Source organism: Diorhabda sublineata, chromosome 3 (genome assembly GCF_026230105.1).
Source record: "Diorhabda sublineata isolate icDioSubl1.1 chromosome 3, icDioSubl1.1, whole genome shotgun sequence".
Classification (NCBI taxonomy): domain Eukaryota; kingdom Metazoa; phylum Arthropoda; class Insecta; order Coleoptera; family Chrysomelidae; genus Diorhabda; species Diorhabda sublineata.
In genome coordinates, this window is record NC_079476.1 from 9,131,823 (window position 1) to 9,148,754 (window position 16,932).

Genomic DNA, 16,932 nt, shown 5'->3' on the forward strand with positions numbered 1-16,932 from the left:
TTTTCCAAGTAGCAACAGGTGAAGAGTTGATGCTATTCAACTCATGAAAGTGATAGTGTATTTCTGGATGTAGTAGCATGATTAAGAAAAATATGCCTTAAAAAACGTGTCGAAGATGAATCTATTATTGTAGCCCATATCTTTCTCATCACTCGTAAAATTTTAGCCATACTAAAAACACAACTATGTTCACGCAACGTATTATGAAGGTATATTGGTGAAGGAGACATTCAAGGTAAACCATGGCATTAGTATGCTAGCGTAGCATATTATACTGTATAATTCTTAAGTTTGCTTCATTGTATCTTGTCCTAGTCGAATTGTATTAATCAAAATGTTCTACAGAGTAAAACGTTAGTAATTTCGGATGTTGTTTATCTCAGAAATTTATGGAACTGAGTGATTTTTAATACACTGGCGAGCAAAAAATTGAGGTCACCTTAAAATTTTCATGTCCTTTGAAATTTTACGTTTTCAGACAGTATTCGCAAACTCTACATCATTGCATTTGCTTTTGTAAACTGAATATGATACTCTATACTAAAGAAAAATGCATTTTTTCTTGAATTTAATGATTTATTCTGAAAAAGCAACAAATTAATATTTTGATCGAAAAAACTTGACACTAATAACATGTAGTCCCTCTTCTTGCATTGATGACTGATTGAAGTTGGCATGGCATACTTTGAATTAAGTTGAGGATCACATTCTGGTCGATGTGATCCCATTCCTGTAACAGTAATCTTCTCAGTTCCTGGGCAGTTCTTGGTACTGGTGTGTGTTTGCGTATCAGTCATTCCAACTCGTCTCAGATATGTTCTATGGGATTCATGACTGGGCTGCGGGCTGGGCAGTCAAACCGCCAAGTTTCTACCTCATCCAGATACTCCCTGACAATTCTGGTTGTATGTGGTCTCGCATTATCTTGCACGTTCCCCCATAGCTTGTGCAGTTATTGCCGCCCAAACTATAACTGACCCACCGCCAAATGGAAGACGCTAGTCATTGCAAACTTCAGCATATCTTTCCCCAGATCTTCTCTACACTAGTCGACGTCCATCTGACCCAGTGAGGTAAAAACACGACTCATCTAAGAACAATACCCAGCTCCAGTCATCATCATTCCAACGAATGTGATCTCTGGCACATGTCAATCTTGCAGTTCGATGCTGGCGTTGCAACGGGGGACCTGTAGCCATTCTTCTGCATGACAGTCCAGCATCATGAAGTCTTGCAGTTTCACGTTGCTTCCGACTATCTTGTAACAGCGCAACAATTCTTGCCACAACAATCGGATCTAAATGCATTATGGGCCTGTTAAATCACTACACTATGCAATCGTTAGGTTTTACACAAAAAATCAACAGTAAACTGGAAAACAGACAAGGGAAATGTGAATGTTCAATTGGCGCAAAGGCACATTTTCCATCAAAGTCGTAATCTAATAATTCGAATGACAGCTAATGACAGCTGTCAAGTCTCGGAAAAAATTTGCTTTAACGCCTACTAATCCTTATCAATATTGACGATAAAATTATTCGCAATTTCCTCAAAGTGACCTCAATTTTGTGCTCGCTAGATTAGTTGTTTGAAAAAAAAAAGATTATTGAAATCCTTTTCTTTATAAATTTTCAAATGTACTCATGATAAAATGTTGTGTTGAATTAGATTATTTATTCATATCAATATAATTAGGGCTGGAGGTATAACTGCAAAAAAAAGTTTTATCAGTACATTCAAACGCTATATTGAATGTATAAGCTACGAAATTATTATCTGGTACATTTTTATTACTGTTTTTTAGCTTTAACCTAAGAAAACATGCTTACTAGTTTATTAAGAAGCGTATTTATCAACCTCATCGATTTCACTGGTATAAGCTGCTTTTCTAAAGCCATGTTTGCACAAAGCTAAATATTTACTGGTTCGTACAGATCCTAGCGAGCTTATGTGCATAATTTTGGACATTCTTATGTGTTATGTACAGTGCTTTTCAGATAAAAGTATCCACCTTTAATAACTTTTGTAATACTGGTATTTAGAAAAAATCCAAAAACACGTCAATTTATGTTGGAAGGGGCAAGCATTATGGCTTATTTAAACTTACTGGAAAAGCCACCCCGTCACCCCTAGCAGCATCCCCTTTATTTTTTTAAATTACTTTTCATATTTTTTATGTAAAATTTGGATACTCCTCTTTGAGCTGATTTCAAAAATGTATAATACTTGTAGGTTAAAGTGGTTAGTTTTTGAGATAAACAATTTTTCTTTTAAGAGCACAAATTTTACTTATTATTTACTTTCACCTTATTTGCCTGTACTAAAATGGGTTGTACAACAGTTCAAACTCTTTAATCTTTTTAACTATGCTATTTATTATGAAGTTACAATAAGTGTTCAAAATGAGTACCATTCACTTCCATACAATGGTATAATCTATTTTGAAATGCCTCTCTGACATTGCTTAATACGGCTGGATTTAATTGTCGACATTCATTTTCTATCCTCTCTCGTAAATCATCCAGAGATTCTGGTTGGGTAGCATAAACTTTTGTTTTTAAATACCCCCATAAAAAGAAGTCTAGGGGTGTTAAATCCGGTGACCTAGGTGGCCACTCCATCATCTGCCCCCTTCTACCTATCCAACGAGCGGGGAATGTTTCGTTTAAAAATTGTCGGACAGGCATAGCATAGTGTGGGGGAGCTCCGTCTTGTTGAAATACCAGTAAATCTTCGGAAAGATTATCATCATTTTCTATTATTGTTGTAATACGTGGGTCAACCCCTTCCCTGAATAACTCAAGATATGATTCACCATTTAAATTTCCGTTGATGAAGAAAGGTCCGACAATGTGGTCACCTAGGATACCACACCAAACGTTTAACTTTTGGGGATGTTGTGTATGGAAATCACGCATAATATGTGGATCACTTTCAGCCCAATATCTACAATTATGCCTACTTACTAAGCCATTTAATGACCATGAGCATTCATCAGAAAAGCAAATATTGTTTAACAATTGTGGATTGTTATTGATAATTTGCGTCATTGATTCGCAAAACTCTAGACGACGATCAAAATCATCTTCATTCAACTCGTGCACCAACTTAACTTTGTATGGGTGGTACTTGAATTTATGTAGAACTCGGAAAACTGTAGAAGATGAAACACCGATCGCTCTACTTATTGTTGACAACGATTGGGGTTGTTGAGCCTCTAAGCTGACTTGCCCTAAAATTGCCACTTGGATTGCTTCGTTATTTACGAGTCCCTCTCGCTTATGCACTTTATTGCAAACAGACCCTGTTGTGGTAAATTTCTCCATCAGTTGAATTACATACTTATGAGTTGCATGTCTTCCGTCATGTAATTCGTTAAATATTCTAGCAGCAGCTCTTGCACAATTATTATTTTGGTAGTATAAACCTACAATTTCAATTCTTTCTTGCAAAGAGTAAACCATTTCAGAGAAACAAAATAAATAATGTATCAAATTACACTATCAATAGTGACTACAAATTCTAGTTGACAATGTCAAACTTTAATAAAAAGTAGAGTTTTTTGTTGTTTGGATTTTTTAAGTAGAATATATAGCACAGTTAAAAAGATTAAAGAGTTTGAACTGTTGTACAACCCATTTTAGTACAGGCAAATAAGGTGAAAGTAAATAATAAGTAAAATTTGTGCTCTTAAAAGAAAAATTGTTTATCTCATAAACTAACCACTTTAACCTACAAGTATTATACATTTTTGAAATCAGCTCAAAGAGGAGTATCCAAATTTTACATAAAAAATATGAAAAGTAATTTAAAAAAATAAAGGGGATGCTGCTAGGGGTGAGGGGGTGGCTTTTCCAGTAAGTTTAAATAAGCCATAATGCTTGCCCCTTCCAACATATATTGACGTGTTTTTGGATTTTTTCTAAATACCAGTATTACAAAAGTTATTAAAGGTGGATACTTTTATCTGAAAAGCACCGTATAGTCAATTATATGGTCACCGATAATGATAAACAGAAGTGATTGTGGCTTTATTTAAAAAGAAAACTTTTGGTCCATTCATTATTAATATTACTTTGTTGATTCTCCTCATTGATAACTTGGTAGCTCCAATTATTTTTTCGAGATAAGACAACATTTTGCCACTAAAAAATAGAACGCTTGTTTTCCACAGCAAAAGGTCAATTTGGTGAAGCATAGTAGTGATATCTGACTTTTCACGAATTATTGATATGGCGGTTACATAACGGTTTGATATAGCCACCATCAAATAAACAGGTACAGTAAACCTATTTATGCTTATCAAAGATAAGATTCCAACTCTTCAACAGTTAAATAATGAGTAGTTTTCATAAATTTTCATTCAACAATAAAAGATTCTGTTGAATGAATTAATTCAGTCACTCTATATCGAACAATATTCCACACAACTAAACTACTTTTTAAACCTTGCGTTTAGGCTGCTGCTCAAGAAAAGATCAATATAAACCATTGGATTCCATACTTATTTATATATCTAATTTTATTATGACATAACCAATGTGATGAAATATGCTCACAGATTAAGAAGACTGGCAGAAACCTCACTTGAAATTGAATGGAATCGTAGAATCTTTATTTCTGTGATAACAAACAATTGTCGGCGTACTGAAATTTTTTTCTAAAATAATTGTTCAATCTACACTATAGTTGAATGTGCCGACGTCGAATTCAGTTTTTTCTTTAAGAGAAGAAACCCTCAATAATAGTATATCTATTAATGGGGCTTAACCACTTATACATTTCAATTATCACCTTAACGTTGTAGATCTGGATTATTTATCCAAGAAATTAGTATTTTCATATCCACTTAGAGTTTATTCGCTTGATATCATTGTTTTCATAAAAAATGTAAATCCATGGACTTTTTAAGCAAAAGATGAATAAATTTTGAAACCTTCTTATCTGAATTTCCACTAGGTATTCCAATGACTACCCAGTAAAATCTGGAATACATCATGAATTGTAAAATAGAAAACCCTAAGAAATTATCCAATAATTCCATACCGCCGTACCGAGTAAAGCAAAAAAGCTATGCAAAAAATGGTAGTTTATATATCAGGAACCAACGTTATATAAACTATAGGTAGAAACTATGAAAATAAATATATAATCAATACAAATATGGAGTTACATACCAATGTAAGTCGGTTTCTTCTGAAAAGCATTCATTATCATCTGTTTCTTCTCTCACAAAAATTTTATTGTTTTCTCTATCAATATATCACGTTCCCATAATGTCTCTTCCTTTCATATGATATGCCCTATAGCGTTTTGCGAATTGGTTTTTAAGATTTTTGATATGCTGTCACCTAATAGTTGAGAAACAACTTGAAGTTCGAATGTTGCATTGGTTTCTCGCAACTTATCCCTTCATTTGAGTCCAGAGTGATGACGGGTAGTGAGAACATTCTTAAGTTTATATTTCTTTTGCCATTGTCAAAAATAATCATAGGAATAGTGGGTAATATATCTACTGAAATATTTTTCGAAAGCAGTAATAGTCTTTTGTTAATGAATATTTGAGAGTGATAGACAAATCTCATGTGAATGCCTGATGAACATCTTTTTTTTAATTATGTCATTAATTTATTCATGGTTCACGCAAAGAGAATAAATTTTTCCATTTTCTTCCTAATTTCCTAATCTGCCAAATTATGATATTGAAAATTGTATTTCAAAAATTCTCCCTTATGTTGTTATATTAGGGTATCATGACAATTGTGGTATCGTTAATTTTCAAATTAACCATATATTTCTGATTATCTCTATATTCCTCCGCCGTCTCCTATTTTTACTTATCAATCTTTTCCTTGAGTGCTCTAGTCCCTTAAATTTCATATAGTATCTCCGTGTCTTGGACAAGAATTCTGTGCTCAGAACAAGTTGGTTTTCAACTTATTCGCAAATCACTTTCACTTTTACCACCAAGTCTACCCACTCCGAACTTTTACTAACAGTGAAGCCCGCCGCTTATCAGAATCACCTGTAACTTAACTCGATCTTCATTCCACTAATAAAATTGACTATATTAGAAAATAACTGCACCCACCTCGAACTTCGAACAACGAGTACTAGTTGACCTTAATTTACTTGCTTCCGCGATATACAAGGTGTCAATTTGACTAATAAAATGTTATCCTCATTGCGGGTTTTACACATTCTAATGGTTTTTTTCACTATTTTCTAATAAAATACCTTCGATTATTCCACTTTAAAAATTTTAGACGTGGAATATAAATTACAATAAATAACGCATGCAATAACAAAATTATCGACGTTTTATTATTTAAACTCTGAGAAATGTTGGGAAATTATTCAGTGACGATAAACTCAATGAACCTAGCGTTAAACTATCTAAATAAAATTATTTGGTTATTGTTATTGTTAAATTCCATTGAATGTGATATGCCTACTTCCCTATCATTACAAAACTGCATTAATCCAGGAAGTTAGTTCTCCCAACTCTTAAACTGGTTCCATGCAACAGCTTCGGATAAATCCTAATATTAACAAAGCAAAATTTACCGACGCCGGCAGCATATAAGTATAACTTGTATGTAAGAGACATATTACAACTAAAACTGTTAACTCGTCTCTTACATACACAACGTTTATATCGTAAATTTTTTTCCATTGTTTCCAATAGATCTTCTTCCAGAAAAAGTATTTTTTCCTCCCATTTTTCTTCTTGCCACTGACGTTGGCTGAATAGGAATTTTATTTCCTTTGCGGAGAGTTGTTGTGGCAGAAGTCCTATTTTTTGACGAAATTCCTTTATATCTGAATGGAGTATGCATTTCACTAAGTAATGCAGTGGTTGTGTGTACATATTTATCTACATTATTTATTGTGATTGATTGATTCGCCAAAAAGCAAAACAAAGCGCTCATTCTCAATTTGTATTTGTATTTCGTAGAGGTTCATTCTTGAAATTCACCAAACACGATTTTATCCGTCTAAAGAAAATACAATAAATATGAAGGGAATAAGAGAGATTTCGTTTCGGAACCTGTATGATTGGTTGATAAATACACCTACAAATTAACAATAAAAACAAAAGAAGATGTAGAAGTATGTAAATAAATTTTCTAGGTTATGTTTCTGAGCTTTAACTTTAAATGCCCTAATAAGTATAAAAGCATGAAGCTTTTTTGGTATACCTACTTAGTTTTATTTAATTTCAACACAGCGTTAATTTTGCCATAGTCATTTAACAATGAGATTAGTAGGTAGTAGGTATCAGAATTTAGATTATTTTATATTTTTCAATGTAATAAAAGCGAATTTCTTGGGTTTTAAACAGTAATTTATATAATTTTTTCGGTTAAAAGGTAGATTTATAACTAATTCAATAAGTAAAAAAAGTGTATCAGTACCTTAATGATAAATTGGAAAAAATCGATTTTTGGTCTTTAATCTTCAATATATCGAAAAAGATATAAACCACAATTTTTCAATTATTTTCATAGGTATTTTAATTTTTGACCTTTTGACTTTGCTGGAGTTTTTTATTACTTTTCCCATTTACAGAAAAATGGAGTGTATCAGAAACCATGGTCAAATTTATGACAACAGAAATCATAATCTTCCCTTTAATAATATTATTATACTTTTTGTATTGTAGCATATAGATTTATTTGATATTACATCAATAATTAATCCTTAGTAATTGAAAAGTAGATTTTAATTGAAAAAAAAATACTCTTTATGGAATGCATTTTTACACACAATGTACAACTAAATAGAATACGTGAACATTTTAATCGTGGAGGCTAAGGGCAGTGATGATTTAAAAATCCATCAGACTCGTACAAATTAATTGATAGACGCTTGACATGAGAACAGAAGTTGTCAACTTGATTTATCACAAAAAATGCGATGTTGTCATTTAAAAAGCACAGGGTAATAGTCTTAAAACCTGATATTGGCTATTAGGCTATTAATCATATTTGAATAAATAAACATTAAACATACACATTCAGAACCTTTTTAATTTTGGCAGCGTTGCCATTTTGGGCAAAATAGACTAAAGTTTATATTTTTTTAAGAAAACAGCGTATTTTTTTAGATAAATCAATACCTTTTTTAATTTTAAATAAATAATTAAAATGTTTTTCAATACTTTACTACGTTGCCAGTTTGGGCAGTATCTAGCAACAACTTTTTAATTTTTTTAAAGGCAACATCGCATGTTTTTGTAGTAATGAATTCCGTTTTTCTTCTATTTTAGAAATGGATGGAAGAACACCAAAAAAATAGTAAAGAAACTTGGTCAATTTCAAAAACTTTTAAAGTAGCCTCTGATCGGCCCAGAAATCTATTTAAAAAGATATATCACTGCCATTTTAAGACGACGATGACGAAAAGTTACCAAAGGAGTTCGAAATAAGCGATCTAAAAGTATCGATTGCCCCGCACAATTCTTTATAACAATTCAACGATTTATTAAGAGCAATGAAATATCAACTGTAGATCAAGAATATCCTTGTATAAGTGAATTTCGTAACAAACACAACCATAGGCTGGACGTTGCTGAAGCACTTCGAGAAAGACCTGTAGGATCTGAAGTAAAAGCAAAAATAATTGAATTATTCGAAAGAGGCCATTCAGTCTCGTCTGCTTACCATACCTATTGTTGTATGAAATTGGAAGAGTTAGGAGATAGTTATGAAAATTTTGTTTTTGATAGACATTATTTTCCTTAAAATAAAAATGATTTGTATACACTATGGAAAGTAAATTTTAAAAAACATTTTGGTGATTATAGAGGTCCCAATTTGTTACTTAAGCTTGAAGAGTTGCTAAAATTTCATGAAAAAAATAGTTATGTTCGTTTTAAAATATCGGAAAAAAATCAAGAATATGTGATTGCACTTTGTACGCCAATAATGCAAAGAACACTTGAATTGCCTCATTGTTCTGAAATAATGTTTGTTGATGCAACAGGCAATTGTGATAACCAAAACCACAAGGTGTACTTTTTTATAACGCAGTCTGCCGCTGGAGTTTTGCCAATAGGCTGTATTAACAGTAGTAGCCAAAAATCAGATGTTTTCAAATTGGGTGTTGAAGGTCTTTTTGAAATCTTTAAAATTAAAATAAATCCTCAAGTCATCCTTACTGATGATGATTTAGCGGAAAGAAACGTATTAGTTTAAAGTTTAAAAATATTTTATATTCTAAGACTAGTAGAGACCTCAAAAATTGAAAGCAACACTTTTTGGACAACTGTGATGAAAAGTTTAAAAAATATGTTGAGAACATGCTAACAAGAATACAGGAGTGGGCAGTTTTCTATCGGTAAAACCTTCCATTGAGAGGTATGGACACAAATAACTATACAGATGTTATGTTTCGCTTATTGAAAGATATTCCTCTCGAACGCACAAAAGCCTTTAACGAAACACAATTAGCAGATTTTATTGTTACAAGCTGTTACAAGTCATATTATAAACAAAGGATTCTGGATTTAATTTTTGGTTGAGAGTCAAAAGTTGTTACCTCTAGGTACCTCAAAAACTATAACACGAATTGTAAAGTGATATCAGCAAATATGGAGCAGATGGAGTTTATCGTTCGGAGTGAAGCAAATAATCAACTAATTCACAAGGTTGATATGTTATGTTGCAAATGTACGTGCCCTGTAGGATTTAACGGCAAATATTGTAAGCTTCAAGCATTGGTGGTTAAAAATTATAATATTTTATCGGATATAAATAATCTCTCCACAAACGCTAAATTAAAGTTGTACGAAATTGCAACCGGCAATAACGCACCTGAAAGAATATTTCTTCCACTGCAAAATACAGAAATAACAAAACCCATTTTGGAGTGTGCTTTCATCAGTTAATACGTCCGAGTGCATCGCACCAAAATAAAATATCTTCTCTAAATGAAACATTGCAGCTTAATAACGAATCCTGCTTGCATTCGGAAAGTGAAATTGCAGAACTAAAAGCTAAATGGATATCGTATTCTAATGATATAGTCACTAAACTTGAACATGATCCTGAACAATATTATCCTGCCATACAATCATAATTAAATAATGTAGATAAATATGCTCACACAACCACTGCATTACTTAGTGGAATGCATACTCCATTCAGATATAAAGGAATTCCGTCAAAAAATAGGACTTCTGCCACAACTCGCCGCAAAGGAAATAAAATTCTTATCAGCCAACGTCAGTGGCAAGAAGAAAAATGGGAGAAAAAAATACTTTTTCTGGAAGAAGATCTATTGGAAACAGTGGGAAAAAAAGGCAGCCCACGCATTAAAAATTTGTGTAGAAAAAAACGTAGGGCTTGGTGGTAATAAGTTCAGAAAATAATGTTTGTAATCGCGATTATATTAATTTTGTTATTATCATTTAGTAAGGTTTGTTAATAAATGTCTTATCGCGGGATACTTCGAATTCAAATTTTTCGGCCAGTTATTTTTCTAAGCAATTCAATGGAGTTTTATCAACCAAAACGATTGGATTAGTTCGAACAATAACTGTATTGAATATACTCCCATTTTCAATTATGGGAGAATAGAGCTTTAGAAATATAACAAAAAAGCGACATTTTCCCATTACATTCGAATAAATACAAAATAAATATATAGATAAATACATGTACGTAAGTATATAGGAGAGTATCGTATACACTTTTAGAGAACGTGGATTGAGGTTTCTTTCTTTGCGCAACAGAATCTGCAGGCTGCATCATCTGCTAAGTCTAACGTCTTCTGGTGTTAGTTGAGGCGACAAAGCCCTAGATAAATGCATAATCATTATAAAACTACCACTATACTGTTTTTTGCATTCTCTTGAGTGTTTGTATGGGATGACAACGCACCCTCTACTAACCCCAAACCTTTGTCATCTTCTTTTGAACACAAGGAACTGAGAATTTTTGGACATACTTTCAAATTTCCTACTATGTTGCCCATAAAACCGGCCTGGGCTAGACAGACAAGTCCATAACTGGCCATCAGAAAGAAGAGCAAACCTAAAATGAGTATAACTTTAATATAATTAACCAACACATCCATGATTAATGATGATTAGTAAATATTTGTTTAATTTCTTATTTCTTAGACGTTTTGATATTTTAATGTTCTTGATGTTACAAGTAGGTCTCTTCTGTTTTAAAATTATTTTTCTCAACTTTCAAAAATTTTGAAAAAAAGTAATTTTAAAACAGAAGAGGCATGAAATCAAGAACATTTAGAGGTAAATATTTATACCCTTAAGTTTCAGTTGTCCGACCACAATTTGAGATTAAACACTTTTACAAACCCATTTCAGGTATTAAAGTAATAAATGAATAAAACAAAATCGCTTTTTTCCAATTGAACAAGTGCTACAATGAGATTAATAAGTTTTTGGTTGGCATCCGCTCCAGATCAACTACGCACTATGTGTCAAATGTCAATGCTTTTTTGTGATTGGCTCGAAATTATTACCCCTAGTGTTACATGTCTTCAAATCTATAAACGTATTAGTTGTGCTCACGAACCAAGAGAGGACGCTACGGTTCATTTTTCCCTTCAGCACCAGAGATTCCATATCCTAATACAAGATCAGTCGAGTCTCTGCATTAGTCGAGTGAATAGCTGCGGATTATTTAAAATTTTTTCGCATTTTCTCTATGAAATAATGTCTCTAAAGTGGGAAATGTTAAAAAAATGTTAAAACTGGTGGTAGAGATTGAAAAGCACCCGTGTCGTATAATTACACACTTCCTGAATATTCACGTAAGGCTTAGGTAGAGGTCATTCTGTACATAGAAAATATTCATCATCTTGAGATAATTCCTTAGATGACACAAATACACCTCGGTTAAAGTCTTTTCCAATGTAAGGATGTCTCCAATAGCATTTTCCTTTTCTTCTCAATCTCAAATAAATAAATATCGCTATAACCTAATTTTCGCTTCTGAAGGACATGTTGCTCTCTCGGTCAAAGCAGTACTAAAAATTTTATTCAAATTCATAAAGATATCATAGGGAGCTTTTCATGCGGTATTAAATCGCCATATTTTGTAAATACAGCATAACGAAACGATCTCGATAGATCAGGGAGCAGCCTAAAGTTGACAAATAATTTGTGGGCAAAAAAAGATAATAAAATTATGAGATAGTAAAACGTCCCATTACTTCTTATCAATACTTTGTACGAATAATACTTTGTCGTATCTTTTGCCCTTCAATCTGATTCTTTAATGAGTCTTAACATTGGAAATATTGGAAACTGTACTTTGTAATCTCTCCAGTAATTTCCAGTGAATTATCATTGAGTTTTCTAACAAGAGTTGCCAGATAAACTAATGGCTAATCAGACAAGCTATATTTAATGAAACTCTTCTAATTAACATGTCGGGCTCAAGCCGAGTAACTCATTTACTTAATTAATAAAAAAATGCAATAATTTATTTTTTGTGAAACCAGAGATTGGAGTTGAGGGTAGTCGCTCAGGTCTGTTGGCCCTTTGCAATTTTATTTTTATGGGTTGGCCGACATGTAAGCTGGTGACCGATATTTCCAGTACCTTTACTTTAATTAAATTTAAGTTTATTTTCTTCTCGAAAATGTGCATCATAGCGTCTGTAGAATAAATATTATTGAACATCAAATATTATTAAAGACAATTCTTCCACCAAAAGATACCAACAAAATTCACTTTATTGTGAAACCTATCTAAGAAAATTCCAAAAAATACGACCCCCCATTGAATGTAAGCAAATTCAACTATTCATATAATTGTCCAAAAAAAGGAAAATTTTGTTTGGAAAGAAAAAACGTATAATTCTTCAATTCTCAAATAAAAGTTTCGAATCAGAAGTCATTTACTTTATAAAAAACTATATCAATCCAGATAGCATCTATTATATTTATTTCGAAAGCACATATTTGAAAAATTTCTAGCAACCTTGCAAACATATTTTGAACATTCTTTCATAACATTTAAAAACAAACTAAGATATTACAAACGAAAAACTACATGAGACTTAAACACAAATACTTCTGGCCTTGCCATACAAAATTCAATACAAACTTACATAAATAATTGCGACATTTGTCAACAAAGCAAATATGAAAGGAACCCCGTAACAATTAAAATGAATCAAACCCCAACAGCAACGAGACAATTTCACTTTTTATATATAAGTTTAAATTTTTATTATTGCATCTAAATGTTCTTGATTTTATGTCTCTTCTGTTTCAAAATTAGTTTTTTTATGATAATATTTAAAAGAAAGATAAATTTTAACGTTTCGACTTTTCTTTAAGTCTACATCAAAATATGATATTGACACTGACAATTTGCTTATTTATATTGATCTATAGATCACCTTCATCATGAATATCAAAATAAGGATAAAATCAACTTAGAACTTTGTTCTTGGTCCCCACATCTCAAATATATAGCAGTAATCAATTAAATTATTTATAGTTTTATTGGAATTTACAAAATAGTGCTATAAATTTTACTTATTTAGATCTTTTTTATTACTTATCGCTTTTTTGTTCTTATGAATGTGAACCATTTCTAAAAATTCCCTTTTTCGTAAATATTGGATTCAAGAATTTTTGAATCTTTATAATTCAATTCATGTTTTTTTGATATTTCATAGTTCTATTTTTTTATGGTATTGATGACCTCTTAGTCTATTTTCTAAATATTGAGATGTTTGCCCTATGTAGATAGCGTCACAATTAGTACAAGGCACTTTTTTTGGTGTTTTAGATTATTTGGATGATGTATTATGTCCTTTATGACTTATACTAATATCATATTTATTGAAATAATTTGATAATTGTTGGGAAAGTCCTTGTACATATGGTAATGAAAAATGTTTTATGGTTTGATGACATAATACATTATCCAAATATTTCACTAAATTAAAATTTAAAACACCAAAAGGAGATATTTTTTATATTTATATTTATAGATATTTTCCATACATCCTCAAATTCCCTTGTTTAAATTGCTACCTTTTCCTTATACGAAGTTTACCACCTATTCTAACAGTTTAGGAACAATTAGAAACAATCATTTTGTCACAGATTTCATTTTAATATTTGAAATACTTTTAAATACAATATAATAAAAGTGTACTATACAATTAGTATCTAATACTGGAGGAAGAGACTAGAGTGCTTGAACTAGATTTTCTTTAAAACTATGGGAAATCCTTAGAACAATACACCAGAGTCACGCCTCTCGCAAGAGCACATAGGCCTTCCGATAGGCCCGTCGTGCTTCACTTGACGTTATCAAAGCCCCATGTCTCTTGAGAAGCCGATCAGGCGCTTTGGCTTGAACCCTTTAATGTCATTACGTTGTGAGACTTGTCTAAGTGTTTGAACCGCGTTCGTATCAGTGCAGGGCACTTACAGATAACGTGGTCTGTCGTTTCGTCCTCCTCCATGCATCAATAGCTCTCCGGATCGTCTGTGATGTCCATGGTGTGGAGATGGCAGTATCCGGTTAAAAGTCTGGTCACTAGTCGGATTTCGCGCTTGTTTAGTTGAAGCAGTTTGGTGTGATACGCAGGGGTCCATCTATATGGGCCTTCGCTTATCTTATGTCAGGCGTCTCTATACATTTCTGCAGAGCCCGCCTTGCGAGTAGACCGTTGAGAGACGCGATGGTAGCGCTTTTGGCTTCACCAAGGATGAGTTCTTGGCCCATTGGTTAGTTCGCCGATCCCAGTCGGGCTAATGAGTCCACTTTGTCGTTGCCTTTTTTGTCTAGTGTCGGGCAACCAATCGGGCTGAATCTTGCAGCCATCACTCCACAGATTCTGTAGGACTCTCTTGCACTCCAGGAGGAGATTGTGATTACTGTCGATTGAGTATCGGGCGTCCGCATTCCACCACAGCGAATACCTCGGCTAGGAAAAAAACAGCTTATAAAAAAGACAAGTCTACTACAAGTGCACTATATTGTCTAGATGAAGACGGCCGCCTTGTTAATTGTCATATAGGGCGCTTATGACAATACCTCACATCAATCCATCTTAATGCAGATTTGGCAGACAAGCCATAAAATAGCAAATATTACGTTTTAGTAAAAAGCTTAGATACCTCGAAGAAGCGGTTCTAATACCTTGGGAAGTCAGACAAGTAAAATAGCCTCCATTGGTGACACCACAATGAGATGCAGTGTCATGCACACAATATACTGAGGCTATAGAGAATTATAACATCAGAAAGGGGCTCAAGACTTTTTGCTGAAGGTGGTGTATGCATGTATGGCCTTGAGGTCTCGTATACACTGTGACCCAAAGGATCTAGTATGTCCTCCTTTCTTGCTGCGATACTGAAGAACCCAGTGCTTATAGCTGATCCATGAATTCCACTCCTTTTAAAAAGTCTACAAGAAGGGATGGTTTTAATTGCCAGAGATCTTCGTCTTCTATTCCATTCGCACCCAGGTGAAGTGTTCTGGAGTTCCCTACTGATTCACACTTCGAGATACTGTGAATAGAGGTTTCATCATCTGCGCAACAAAATATGCACGCCGCATTATCTGCTAGGTCTAGCGTCTTCAGGTGGTAGTGCCCCGATAGAATTCCTGTTAGTTTTTGTATATTGTTCTTACTTAGGTTGATACATTCAACAGATCTACTCTGTTTATAGTCTCCCAAAAGAGTCTTTGCCTGTCTCAGCCCTGTAGGTTGTTCCAATAATTAATTTTGGACCTATCTACCTTCTTTTCCAGTGCTTTTTCTATTGTTCTGTAGCTGATACCACAGAAGGGCTTAGGTCACAGGAATGATCTCCTGTTTGCTATAGTTACTCTCTAAATTAAATTGATTTCTGATTGATTGAAAAATGCTTGGTGCGCTGCCCAGGTTTTCAGAGTGTTTGGTTCTGAGCCCGTTAACTCCTATTACAGTTCCTTCTGCTGTTTTTGATCCACCGTATATCATTTAATGTCTTTTCTGTTCATTTCTTATGGTATTTGGTTTCCACATGCTTTTACAATTTATTATTGAGGTGAAGTTTTTCTCAAAACTAAACTTTTTCGATGCAACGTCCTGAGGCATGTCCCAGGGTTGGTCATTATATGGGAACGGTTTTTTTTATGATTCCGTCTCTGAACATTATTTCTCTGCCACGCTTTCCAGTACTATGTGGAGAGATGGGAGATTTAGAACCATTTCTAGTGCAGCTGTTGGGCAAGATTTCATGGCCGCAGTTGCACATAAGAGTCTTTATACCTTTGAAAGATGTTCTTCGTGGTATTAAGACTACTTCTAGTACCCCAAACAACTACCCCATATGTGATGATTGGTCTCACAATTGCCATATAAATCCACCGTAGTATCTTTGAGTTACTTCCCCAATTCCTCTCTGTGAATTTTCTGCACACCATTAGGACTTTTGTGGCTTTGTTGAATATCTCTTTGTAATGTTGGAATGATAATAAGGAGTAAAAAGTATACACAAAACCAATTCTACTTGTAATTGACAATAGAGCCAATGTAAAACCATATATTCAATTTCACCTTACCCGATATGTAAGGTTACTTTGATTCCTATAAAATGATGAGCAATGTACCAAAGTATTTATAATGGAAAAGCTGCTTTTTATTTGGTTTTGCTGGACATAAATAATAAATCACCCAGTTTAAATCACCTCTATTTTCGCAAATGCCATGTCCGCCCTCGCTAGAGGGTTTATGTAATCAGATTACTGTTAGCGTTAAAAGTGAGTTGCTGTGAGTTTGCACGTTTTATATGTTTTTATGAATCGACATTTTGGCCTACCATTACTCGTCGTGTTTCATGTTCTTGTATAATTCGCTTAAAGGTTGGAAAGTTATTCATATCCAAATTATTCTCAATTCGTTGATTGCAATTATCCAATCCGTTATTAGAAAGTTATGC

The 16,932-nt window shown here is 33.3% G+C and overlaps 2 protein-coding genes across 3 annotated transcripts in view; one reads left to right on the forward strand and one right to left on the reverse strand.

Moving 5' to 3' along the window:
• Positions 1-5,999, reverse strand: part of LOC130442171 (chondroitin proteoglycan 2-like) — a 75,594-nt gene extending 69,595 nt beyond the window's left edge. Inside the window, exon 1 of the mRNA XM_056776268.1 lies at positions 5,178-5,999. The gene's annotated coding sequence lies outside the window, so the exon portion shown is untranslated. The remainder of the gene's footprint in view (positions 1-5,177) is intronic.
• The window catches only part of LOC130442172 (arrestin domain-containing protein 2-like), a 300,222-nt gene that overhangs the window by 63,916 nt on the left and 219,374 nt on the right, over positions 1-16,932 (forward strand). The window lies entirely within an intron of this gene.